This window comes from Dasypus novemcinctus, chromosome 6, assembly GCF_030445035.2.
Source record: "Dasypus novemcinctus isolate mDasNov1 chromosome 6, mDasNov1.1.hap2, whole genome shotgun sequence".
Lineage (NCBI taxonomy): Eukaryota > Metazoa > Chordata > Mammalia > Cingulata > Dasypodidae > Dasypus > Dasypus novemcinctus.
In genome coordinates this window covers 9,450,354-9,462,931 of record NC_080678.1, presented here as the reverse complement: position 1 = coordinate 9,462,931, position 12,578 = coordinate 9,450,354, and the positions used below count along the sequence as shown (strand labels likewise).

Below are 12,578 nucleotides of genomic sequence, written 5' to 3'. Positions count from 1 at the left end.
AGAGAAAAAAGGGGTTAGAAAGAGCAACCAACATCCATTAGCCAGAAAACTAACTCTTTCTCATTTTTTCTTTCTTTTTCAGGCTATAGCCTTCATTTTCCCTTGGTGAGTACGAAACTTCTTTAAAAATTACTTCTGATGTACAGTTCACTAGCTTAAAAAAATACAATTGTTAGAGAAGCATTATCTTCTTGAGAAAGAAGGCCAGATGGCCAGTGTGTCATATTTTAATTTTATGCCTTAACTTGCTCGAATAGGCTCATATCACACTTTTTTGTTACATCATTTTTTTTTTCAGTCTAAAATTTGGCTCAGCTGTTCAGTATCCTGAACTGTATTGTTGAGAACACAATTTCCACATGCTTGCCTTTCATTGACTTGTAGTTACTTCTGAAAGGCCTGGCCTTATCTCCGTGGTACACACTTGACGACGTGAGGGAGCACAGTGGCAGATAATTGCGTTGATGGTAATTGCTTCTTAAATTGATCCGCTGTGGAGAAAACTGCTGAAAAGGAGCTTTTCTGGGTTTCGCTCAGTAAAAACTGGGTTGCTGTCACATAATTTTATGCCTTTTGGGGGCCAGGCAATGGCAAAAGTCCACAGCCTTGATGTCCTTGTACTTAGGGAAAGAAAACTTTCAACAAAACAGCCTTTTTCGGTTGTACTTCATCAACCTCGGTGCTATGAGGTTTCCTGAAGAAGTCGAGGGAAGAGAGCCTAAGAGTGGCTGCAGCTTGTGGGCAGGTAGCCCAGGGCCTGGCGTGCCGCTGTGTGTGTGCTCACATTTGCAAGGTGTGCATTCCTGCGATGTGCCGGGATGCTGAAATGAGTGGGTAACCAGGACGTTGTGCTCCTTCAAAACCTCTCCCTGTTTGCAAAGCCTTGACTCTGTTCTGGAACTATTTACAGGCCGATGGCTGACTATTCCTTCACCCTGGCTGCCCCTCTTTACTTGCCTTTCTTTGGCAGTGTGACCCTATTTCATCTGGACATCGATGCTTGTGGTTATTCCTGATGTAATAACATGCATTTTGGCGGCACAGACGGTTTTTGCCTCTCTTGGTAATTAATGCAAAACGTCGCCAATCATTTACCAAAACAGAAAACTGTCAAGTTGCCATTTACTTATCACCTACTAACTACTTTCATTGTCCGCGCCGTCTCTGGCACCATCATTGGACGTTGTGGATTCTGAATGGGGTACTCTTGCTGGGTAAATGTCAACAGTGGGGCTGAAGACATAATAGTTAGGGAAATAGAGACTTTTATACAAGAAGCTTGCAATCTCTTCTTGCTTCGGGATCCTACACGAAAGATATTGGCTCCCTGTCTCAGTCTGATGGATATTAAGTGTGGCGGTCATAAACCCCAGTGCTTGAAGGAATGCTCCTCCCATGCGGGAGGGAAATATTGAAGGTCACAGGCCCATCCCTTTCCAAAATAAAGGACATAGGTTACAGTTTGTCAAAATGGCATCTGCCTTCCTCAGCTCTCAGCTCAGCACTGGCGCCTGCTCACCCAGTCTTGCCTTCCGCGTCACTCTAGTAGCTTCGAGCCACTGGGCAAGTTGTCCTGCTGCCTGGGGGTGTCAGCAGCTATCCCAGCAGAGCCATCCTCTGATCGGGGCTCGAAGCTCCCCCACCGCCGGCGTTGTCTCAAAACCAGTGCAAACCCAGGAGTCAGCGCCCACCCATCGGTAACTGCGCATGCGTCCAGGAGGCCCGCTTCTTGCACCTGTGTCTCCACCAGTCATATTTGTAGCAAAGTGGCTTTGGCAACACCCCTTCTCTTCCTGGCCCATCCTTCACCTCCTTCCAGTACGAAAATGAAGTTCTGCTTTAAGGAAGCTGCCCCCTTCCTGCATTAGAAGGGCTCAGAGTTCAGTCTTTCACCCAGACACGAGGAAAGGTGAACGTTGCCTCGATTTGGGATCTGACTGCTGGGCTGTCAGCATAGAGCATCGGACTGGTTTTTTTTTGTTTTGTTTTGTTTTTAAAGATTTATTTATTTATTTAATTCCCCCCCCTCCCCTGGTTGTCTGTTCTTGGTGTCTATTTGCTGCCTCTTGTTTCTCTGTCCGCTTCTGTTGTCGTCAGCGGCACGGGAAGTGTGGGCGGCGCCATTCCTGGGCAGGCTGCTCTTTCTTTTCACGCTGGGTGGCTTTCCTCACGGGCGCACTCCTTGCGCGTAGGGCTCCCCCACGCGGGGGACACCCTTGCGTGGCACGGCACTCCTTGCGCACATCAGCACTGCGCATGGCCAGCTCCACACAGGTCAAGGAGGCCCGGGGTTTGAACCGCGGACCTCCCATATGGTAGACGGACGCCCTAACCACTGGGCCAAAGTCCGTTTCCCCGGACTGGTTTTAAACGGTTGCATTTTCCTTGCTAAACATCTGAGACTCATTTCGAAGCTTCCAGGTTTTAAATGACAGAAGGGAACTTGTTTCTAACTTGTGGAATTAGAAACTTACTTTTGAGTCAGAAAAAAAATGCTGGCTAGTTCACCTTGAGGATAGAGTAAGCTCCCTCAAGGCGAGGGCCATGGCCATCATCACAAAATAATGACAAGGGCTTGCAACTTTTAAAGAAGGCATTGAACTGGGTGGACGTACAAGCCAGGAAGATCCAGATAGCCAGTGGAGCCCCCCTGCTAGCAGTACTCCCTGGTTTTTCTTGGAAAAACAAACTCCTCCATATTAATATTCGATTTTCAAAACCTGAGTCACTTTTTCTTCCCTGTTTGACTGGAGTGTCATTTTAGCACAGCCACCCATTCTCATGAGTATTTTTTAGCACTTGAATAGTTTTGTGAGAGTAACTGGAGTTTATTTTGATGGTCAAATATGACTGAAGTTCCTTTGAGTAGAGAAAGTGTGCAACACTGTGGTTCTCAGGTGCATAGGATTTAAGCAATGCAACAGATTCTCAGAATTAAGAATTTATGGAAGACACCTAATTAAGGTTTAAATATTTTCTCCAGCCTCTTTGAGGTCTTATACTGTTATACCTAATGGTATCCATCAATAAGTAAAATTAAAATGATATCGTACCTTAACTTTTACTTCAGTTCATGGAAATGCCAGAGGAATAAAAGAAAAGTAAATTAAATTGCTAATTTTAAGTAACATTGAATGTTAATTTAAAAATTAACAGAATATTCATTCACTCTCCTTCTCTATAATGGTCTGTGCTTCCTCGTCTATCCATTTTAACACGTGGTTTTTCCTTTTTCAAGTCATTTGCTTTCTGGTGTTGGTTTGAATGGCTGCCATGTCAGGAAGGAAAAACAAGAGTCTGAAGGTTTTAAAATAATGCTGTGACAAGGCTGTCACGCCTTCCTGCTCCATCAGCTGGGGTTGTGTTTCAGCTGGTAGAGCAAGAATTCCATAGCCAGTGCCGTCCTGCTGCTGCAGAGGGAAGCGAGAGTGTGCTGTGAGAACACAGAGCACAGGCCGTGTAAACTGTCCTGATAGGTTGGATTCCTGGGTTCTTCCTTTGCTGTGCTCTTGGGGTTTTTCTTAGCATCAATAGATTCCAGAGGTTTCCTATCCAAACAAAATTTGTTTCTCCCAACAGTGGAGAAGTTACTCTTCTGTAGACTGAAACTAGACGCTGACAGTAAATTGAGAGAATTCCTTTGGAACTGACGGTGATATCCAGATTAATCCCGCATTTGTTTCCATTTCCATTTTCCCCCAGGAAAGTTTCAACATTCTTCCAAGAAGTACCTCCTAAAAGAGTGTAATAGGTCATGATTTGTCATTTAGCAAAGGCGTGGATATTAAGCAGTCACAGTTTCCACTTAGAGGGAGAGGAACCGTGATTTCCTATATAAACCCATGTCGCATCATTTGAGCAGTAGACGCAGGTCAGGCTTGGAATTCTTCTAGAAATCCCTTTTCAGCTGCCAGCAAAGCATGGATTCTCCAAGGCAAAGATGGTTCCCTGGCGCCATGTCAGCAGGAAAAGAGGTAATGGGGAGCTGAAAGGGAACCCTGTCTTGTCCCTTGGGGTCTGTCATGGTTGCTTGTAGTATACTTTCTACGGTCTTTAAAAATTAGGTTAAAGAATATTGTCAGGAAGCCTTCATGAAATAGCAGTTTGGCAAGCACCTCTGTTAATTTCGTCCAACCCTTGTGCAGGAAATCTGGGATTTATGTTTCAGGAAACCATTTCTAATCCACCACAGCTCAGCCAGCTCAAGCGCTCGGGATGACAAAGAGGAACTGTCTGCTTTGGGGCCGGGCTGGGCTGTCAGCAAACCTGGAATTAAAGGTGATGTGCACCTTTTTAGAAAAACAACCCCAGCCATCACTGGGCTCTAGGCTAGCTGGATGACATACGAAAATGCCAACCATTTTTAATTGGACATCTCCTGTTTTTATAATGAAAACTGCCCTGCAAATTTTACCTAACAACCGGAGGTGTGATGTGGCCTTTTAATTAAAAATGACACACAGAGAAAGTGTGAGGCTCCTGGGCATCAGAACAACGAGCTTGTCTTCAGGCCTGGGAGGCTGGGACTGGCCTTCTGGGGAGAGGTCTCCTGTCCACGTGTTCAAGTTATAGAAACAGGGCAGCTGAGTGGAGTCGTGGCTCACACCGGGGAAGGGAGATGAGGGATTCCATAAATAAAGATTTGGAGGGTGTGAGCTACGGAGAGAATCTTCAGCCCCAGGGGGCCCCTGTACCGGGAATGAGGTCCTGTGCCAAGTGGGAGGCATGTGGCAGATCTCCCCTTGCCATGGGAACTCGCCCTGCACCGCCACCCCGTCCGCTGGGGGATTTCCCCAGTGAAGCGTGATGGTGAGCAACGTGAGAGGAGACGGGTTCTTTTCAAAAACTGCCAATTTGAAGTAACTTATTCAGATTCCTTAGAGGATTAAAAATGTTAGAAAGCACAGGAACCTTGTGGAATTGCCAGACAAAACTGTGTTCACGTCGTGGGGTCTCTGAGTAGCCCTTTGCCTAGTTTTGAAAAGAAAGGATCACAAGCAAAAAACAAAACTTGGATCTGTGTTATTGTATGATAAGAGGTGATTTAATTCCAACAACTATATATTTACATGGATGGGATTTAATTGATTTCAAACACCTCTATTAAGATCTGCTATCAGAAATGGTACAGACACTGAAAAGTGCCTGAAAATATCCACGTATTTTTGTGTGTGTGTGTGTTTAAGATGTTATGTTGAAACGAATTTTTTAAGTGTCATTGGGTGGGCATTATTACTTGCAAAAACAGGACTTGATCTTTTCCCGTTTTGCCAGGCAACTTAAATGCCTTATGCTGAAAACATGAACTTCACTTACGAGAACACACAGGAGTGTAGAGTACAGTTTACAAAGCATGCTTGAATTCATTTTCTCCTTTGAGCCTCTTAAGTCCCTGGAGGAAGCCCAGGTATGCATTCTCACCTGCATCTTAAAGATGAGAAAACAGACTCAGGCAGACTTGAGAGATGTGTTCAGAGGGCAGTGGCAGTGACACCCCACTATCCTCTCACTGTGAAGTCAGGGTACCTCTCGACTTAAACACCAGTCCACTTTCACTCTCAGTGGTGAGTTTCAGACCTGCCCGAAGAAAATAAATTATCCATTATGAAAAGTGCTGCTTTACAGTTATGCAGATAATCGAGAGTATTCAGAAAGAACGACTCTGTGTATCTATCCTGTGGCTTCTGCAAACAGTTGGCTGGCAGGTGATTATATTTTGGAACAACTTCAGGATCTCTTTAGTTGATCTTGGCCAGCATTCTAAATGATTTCTGCATGTCATCGGCTGACCAAATCCCATTTTCTAATCTCTTTTCACACACTTGCCAGGTTTCCTTTCAGCACGGCCAATAGTTTGTCCACTCACTCACCAAGAGTTTTATCAGGCATCTCCTGCTGGCTCGTATTTGTGCAAGGTCTTGCAAAACCAAGTGGCAGATCCGAGTTCTGATTTCATGAAATGTTGCCTGGAAGGCTGATATTTGAGTCCTGTCTTTGGCAAGTATAAATGCATGTTTTGTGTAGGGGCCTGAAAAAGGACTGGACAGAAATAGAGTGTAGTTCTAGAAAGCTAAATGACTTAGGCTTGTCACTTCATCTCCTGGCACCATATATATATTCCTCCTTTCTCTAAATACTAAAGGGCTGGGCGAGAATTTTTTAAAGGTTCCTTCAAGACATGCAGTTCCATGATCTAGGCTGATGACTACCCAGAAGTCACCCTAAAGTAGCTCCTGGTGTGTGTCAGCTATGGCTGGGTCCAGTTGCATTCACCCAGCTGCCCTTCCGTGGTGGAATTTGTACATCATCATATGAATGAATGTCTTATAATCTTTGCTTTGTAAAGAAAGCAGCAATCCTTTGGACCTTTCCCTTCTCATCTCTCTTGTTCATTATCTGTTCTCTCACCATTCTCCTTAAGAAGCAGGGACATATAAAAATAGAAAAGAAACAGGCACACTTAAAATGCATACAAAAATATGAAAGAAGGTTTCATTAATGGGAAAAAAAATTATTCAAAAACCATCTTTTCCCTTTCCATGATGTTAGTTTTATACCAGGAGTAAAAGCTGGGAATCTGTGGGCTCTGATTTCTTAAATTCAAGCAGAAACTTTCCTTTATAAAACAAAGGTGTTTCCCCAGCTTGCCTGAGATGCAGGCTGGTCAGTGGTTCTGCGTGAGGGTTTTGTGTACATGAAGCAGTGATTCCCTGGAAGGCGGATGGCTTCTTCTCTTCCAAAACCATGGAAACCCCCAGTCCCGCTCTGCTGCCCTCTTCCGGAGCTCTCTCCACAGAACCGGAGGGCGGATGTCGTGGAGAAGAAGTGAGAGATCCCGAAGGCACACATTTAGAGCAAGATGAAACTCAGAGGCGTCACAATTTCCAGGACCTGTTTTTGGCTTCCTTTCAACTTGAAGCCACCACCAACATTCTGTTATGCTGTTTCCCGTTGTAGGTGGATTTATTTAATTTTTAATGAGTGATTCACTAGCCATAGCCATATGTTTTCTTCCTGTTGAGCAGAGAATTAAGTCATGTTTCCTTTTAAAACATTATTTCTGGTATGATCTGAGTAACGCAGCATTCAGAGGCTCTGAGACAAGGGGCCATAGTAGCATTGCTCAAGGAAAGGCATTTAACCTCCCCAGCCGCTTAGTGCAATGGCCATTATGATATCATCACATGCGACTGTGGCTTTCTCCATGAGAGGAGGCTGCCTCGTCAAACATCCAGAAGCGTTTCTTTCTATAAAAATGATGTCATTTTTTTCATGTTAGGGCAGATCCGTTGCACTCACGTGGTATGTTTCCCAAATGGAAGGTCTAGTAGCAGCATCAGTTTCCCCCAGGGGTTGTAGTACTTCCTCCCTGCCCTCCGTTCACTCTGTGTGGCCTCTGGCCCCCCAGCAGGGATCTGGTCACGCTTTCTGGTCCATAACCTTGGAGTGGAAAGAGCACCAGAGATACTCTTGGCTGCTGGAGCTGTTTAGCTCTGTCGTAGCCACACATACCCCCGCCCCACTCTGCCCACTGCTGCCCTTACCGAAGTGTTCGCTCTCACTGACACCTGAACATTGCTCATTCAGGGCAAATTCAAGGTGTGCTTCCTCCCGTCCTCAAAGGGAGGTCACCCTGGGCCCAAGCACAAACCAGGGAGCCTGCCGGGCACGCAGCCCAAGCTCGCCCTCCATGCAGCCCATGGGCCCCCCAGCATCGGATTTCACTTGGGGGTTTCCCAGGAGGTGAAGATGGTCGACCACCACACCAGGGAGCCAAGAGTGCCTACAGCTGCAAGCAGAGGAATAGCATCCATCATCCACGTGGAATCTAAGCCCCTCTTGATCTAGAGGTGGAGGGCACATCACCATCCCAGGGTCCACAGGATGGAGGAATAGAGTATGGATTAGAGTGGACTTACTGATACTCTACTATAGAACTACTGTGACTAGTAATAGAAGAAAATGTAGCATGAAGAGGAGAAAGGGACCACAGTAGTTGCTGAGGGCAGGGAGAGGGAAGAAGAGATGTGATGTGGGGGCATTTTTGGGACTTTGAGTTGTCCTAAATGATACTGCAGGGTCAGATTATGGACTAATTTATATATCCTGCCTTAACCTACTGAACGGACTGGGGGAGAGTGTGAACTACAGGGTAAACTATTATCTATGTGGTACAGCAGTGCTCAGAATGTGTTCACTGAGTGCGATGAGTGTGCCACAATGATGGGGGAGGTTGTTGGTGTGGGAGGAGGAGGGTGGTGGGTGGGGGATATATGGGAACCTCATATTTTTTAATGTAACATTTTTTGTGTGATGTATATATCTTCAAAAAAATACCATTTACAAAAATGATGGGGTGAGGGGGTGGGGAGCGCAGTATATGGGAATCTCTTATGTTTTTTTATGTTTTTTAATGTAACGTTCTTTGTGATCTATTAACCCAAAAGTGTAGGGAAGCGGACTTGGCCCAGTGGTTAGGGCGTCCGTCTACCACATGGGAGGTCCGCAGTTCAAACCCCGGGCCTCCTTGACCCGCGTGGAGCTGGCCCACACGCAGTGCTGATGCATAGGGGTGCCCCCACGTAGGGGAACCCCACGCACAAGGAGTACGCCCCGTAAGGAGAGCCACCCAGCGCAAAAGAAAGTGCAGCCTGCCCAGGAATGGTGCTGCACACACAGAGAGCTGATGCAGCAAGATGATGCAACAAAAAGAAACACAGATTCCCATGCTGCTGATAACAGAAGCAGACAAAGAAGAACACACAGCAAATGGACACAGAGAACAGACAACGGGGGCTGGGGGGGTGGGGGAAAGGGGAGAGAAATAAATAAAATAAATCTTTTTAAAAAAAGTGTAAGAAAAGAAAAAAAAACTAAAAAAAAAAATGTCCAGCAGCATCAGGAAAAGGTACAAATCGGAGAAAAATCAATACAAGAAGATGGGAGGGGCAGGAAGTCCCCTGAGTGGCCAGCGGTATTGAAACAGCCCCTACCAGAAAAGGTGCCGAGGAGCCCTAGCGTCCTTCACTGTCTCCCCACTTCTAAAGACATCGGTCTCCTGAGCCGCCTGGTGGGAGAGATGGAACTACCTCTGTAAGGCTCCAGAATTCTGTCAATCCAAGATGGAACCCCAGAAAAGCTAGAAATTGCACAAAAAGTGGCCCGTGTTAGAGCCGAGGACTCTGAGAAGAGCAAAGGGCAGTGGCTCTGGGCTGCTTTTCTTTCTGGAAGTTCTGCTTTGAACCCAACACTTACTTCCTAGAGCTGACTCTCCTGGAGAGGGGACATCCCTGCGTCAGAGTGGCTGCTCATCATTTCTCCCAGGCTGGAGAGAGCTGCAGGACTCGAACAGGAGATGACCGCTCCATAAGCTGATGTGCCAGCATCAGATATTCAAGTACCTCGTCAGGGTATTTGTAGCCCTGGTGCAAAAAGAAGCATGTTGATCCCTTTATGAAATTCATCTTAAAGGTAAAAATGTTAACTGTTTTATAGCCCTGTCTCTCATTTTAAAAATTTATAACATATTTTATAAAAATTGGCCTGCTGTATATATCTCAGTGTCCCTGGGAAATTTGAAAAAATCTTGGCTCTAGCAACCTGATCAAGCAGATGATTGAAGGAACGGAGCCATTGAAATTTCTAATCCAGATTCTATGAATGACAGAGAAGCAATATCAGTGGTGTCCCAGCCATCCTGGAAGTGCTTCCCCAGGTTTCTTAAATCCACAGTCAACGGTTTTCTTCAAGGGCATGGTTAAAAGGAAGTTAAATACTCCCCTTAGGAAATGAAAAGTCAAATTCAGAGAAAGTCCTGATGATACAGAGCTACCAGTTCAGCTTAGAAAATGCATATTTTGGGGCCCCTTTATTCTACTTTATCTTTGTATTTAAAATGTTACATATGTCTTGAAACTAATCCTGGGTTGGGTCATTGAAGAGGGAAAGAGGACAGTTGATTTGGACCCCATTCTGGCTCTGACAGGTGGGGGCATCTCAGCTCCCGGAAGACAAGGAACATCCTGATTTGACCCCGCACTTAGTAGACTTGAGGAGCTCCATTTTTGGTGGATGTGTGGATGGGTGGGTGGATGGAAAGAGGGAGGGATGGAAGCAGGGAGGGAGGAAAGGATGGATGAATGGGTGGATGGATGGGTGGATGGGTGGGTGGATGAACTCACAAAGAGTGGGAAGAGTTGGAGAAAGGCAGATAATGTGAAACAATATTCCAGGAGAACATTATCCATTTATGACTAGAATTTTCATTTTCTCTGACTCTAGTCTTAGTTTCTAGAAAAGCCTTCCCTGACCACCCCGGCTAATGCTGCCAGCCCTTTTTTGCCCCACTCCCAACACCAGGTACTTTGCCACCCTTCTATAGGTTCTTTATATTGTCACCAAGACTCTTAACACCTTTCAGAGTTGTCTTCTTCATCTACTCTCTATCTCAGTAGCATGGATACACCCTGAGGACAGAGATCCCATCTCCCTCTTCCCCTCTTACAAATGCTGGCACAGTGCAGGCACCCACGAGTATTTGTTGAATGAATGAATGAATATGAATGAATGAATAGGAAGTTATTCCCCTTACGTTGCTTTATGTCCTTTGCTGGGTGTAAGTAAATTAATGAAGTCACCCAGCACCCTCAAGTGCTTCCATAAATCTTCAGTGATTTTCTCCATCCAACACCAGCCTGGCTTCAGTGAGTTCTTTCACTGATGTGACAAAGTTTGAGTTTCGTTCTGGTTTGTGGCCACTCAGGCAGATGTCAAAATGAGGGTGTTGGTACTTCTAACTCGTTCTGCCTGGCCACAGTGGGTAGCCACGTTCCGCGTTGGCACCATCCACCACAGGGCCAAGACTGCACATACCTGTTCCGGTTGGGCCCCTGGTGGGAGTTCTCCCCCTCTTCCACCTCCCTCGGGATTCCTAAGCAGTAAGGGCTGTGCCCACCTGTCAAAGCTGTCTACCACCATTGACTTTCTCATCTTGAAAGGGGCATGTTTGTAAATCAGCTGATTACTTAGTGTTACATTTGGGCTTGAACCTTGACCATTTGTTTTCCAAGTCCCTGTTTCTAACGTCTGAACTGGATGGGCCATTTTCCTCCTCTTTGCAGTGTAGGAGGTTTATCTAGAATGGTCCACCTCCAGAAAGAGAGGGTACAGAGTGGGAACCTGTCAGAACCTGGCCTTGGCAGCTGGGAGTTGGAGTTCAAAACCCAGCTCTGCTGTCAGCAGCCTGCTGGCCCACGGAAGCATCACACATCTTCTCAGGGCTTTTGTTTAAAGGGTTTAGATGGGTCCCCGAGTCCCCTAAATGGCACCACAGAATTACCTAGCTGGTGCTTGGCTTATGGTCCAGAGCTCAAAGGAGGGGTTTGGAACCAGACAGTACCCAGAGCTTTCTATGGTTCCTTAAGTAGCTTCATGCAATAGGTTGTTATGAACACTGAGGTGAAAATCTTGTTTTCCAATGATGCTGCAATATTTGATTACTTCTTCTGGAGAGGATAACTGGCTGATTAAAGTAAGCATTACTTGGAGCTGGGGTGAATTTGCTGAGCGTCAAAGGAAAATTGTCAGGTCACAAACCTAATCATTCTTACATGCCTCATTTATCATTCTCTCCATGTTTGTACTCAACAACCACCCCCACGCGCAAACACAGAAAAAAAAATCCCAGGCCACCTTTAACTAAATGGATTTGACCTCTATTTCTAAAATATGCATTAGCAGGAAGTAGGGAGCTTTCTTCAAGAAGTCAGCAAGCCCCTGCTTCCACCTGCTTCTGTCTCAGATGCCAGCTTTGGTGTAAAGGAATCTGGTTTCTCTGGGAAATTCACGTCATGGGTAAATCGCTGCCAAGAGCCTGCACCACCCCCTTTTTATTTCAGGACAATGAAAAGTCTCATCTGCTTTCCCCAGTGTGGACTCGGAGCAGTGAATGATGTCTAATCATTTGGAAGGGAGAGAGTTCCTCAAAGATGGACATGTAGCCTCTTGGAAGCAGCTGTTGCTTGGCAACATGTAACTTTACCTGTGTTTCACCAAATGCAGTCCAAAGGGCCAAAACACCCACATTAAGAGGAAGATTTCAAAACCTGCCCTGTTAAAATCATGGCGTTCACAGTGCAAAATCAGCGCCTGTGAGGATTTGGGACAGGGTCTGGCTACGCGGGGCACACCAGTGGACAAGAGTGAAAGAAGAGGGAAACAGACTTTGGCCCAGTGGTTAGGGCGTCCGTCTACCGTATGGGAGGTCCGCGGTTCAAACCCCGGGCCTCCTCGACTCGTGTGGAGCTGGCCATGCGCAGCGCTGATGCGCGCAAGGAGTGCCGTGCCACGCAAGGGTGTCCCCCGCGTGGGGGAGCCCCACGCGCAAGGAGTGCGCCCGTGAGGAGAGCCGCCCAGCGTGAAAAGAAAGAGCAGCCTGCCCAGGAATGGCGCCGCACACACTTCCCGTGCCGCTGACGACAACAGAAGCGGACAAAGAAACAAGACGCAGCAAATAGACACCAAGAACAGACAACCAGGGGAGGGGGGGAAATTAAATAAATAAATAAATCTTTTAAAAA

At 46.2% G+C, this 12,578-nt stretch overlaps 1 protein-coding gene across 3 annotated transcripts in view; it reads left to right on the top strand.

The window, feature by feature from the left end:
- The window catches only part of PTPRE (protein tyrosine phosphatase receptor type E), a 166,538-nt gene that overhangs the window by 57,209 nt on the left and 96,751 nt on the right, over positions 1-12,578 (top strand). For all 3 annotated transcript variants that reach the window (XM_058298138.2, XM_058298139.1, XM_058298141.2), the window contains exon 2: positions 83-105. The gene's annotated coding sequence lies outside the window, so the exon portion shown is untranslated. The remainder of the gene's footprint in view (positions 1-82; positions 106-12,578) is intronic.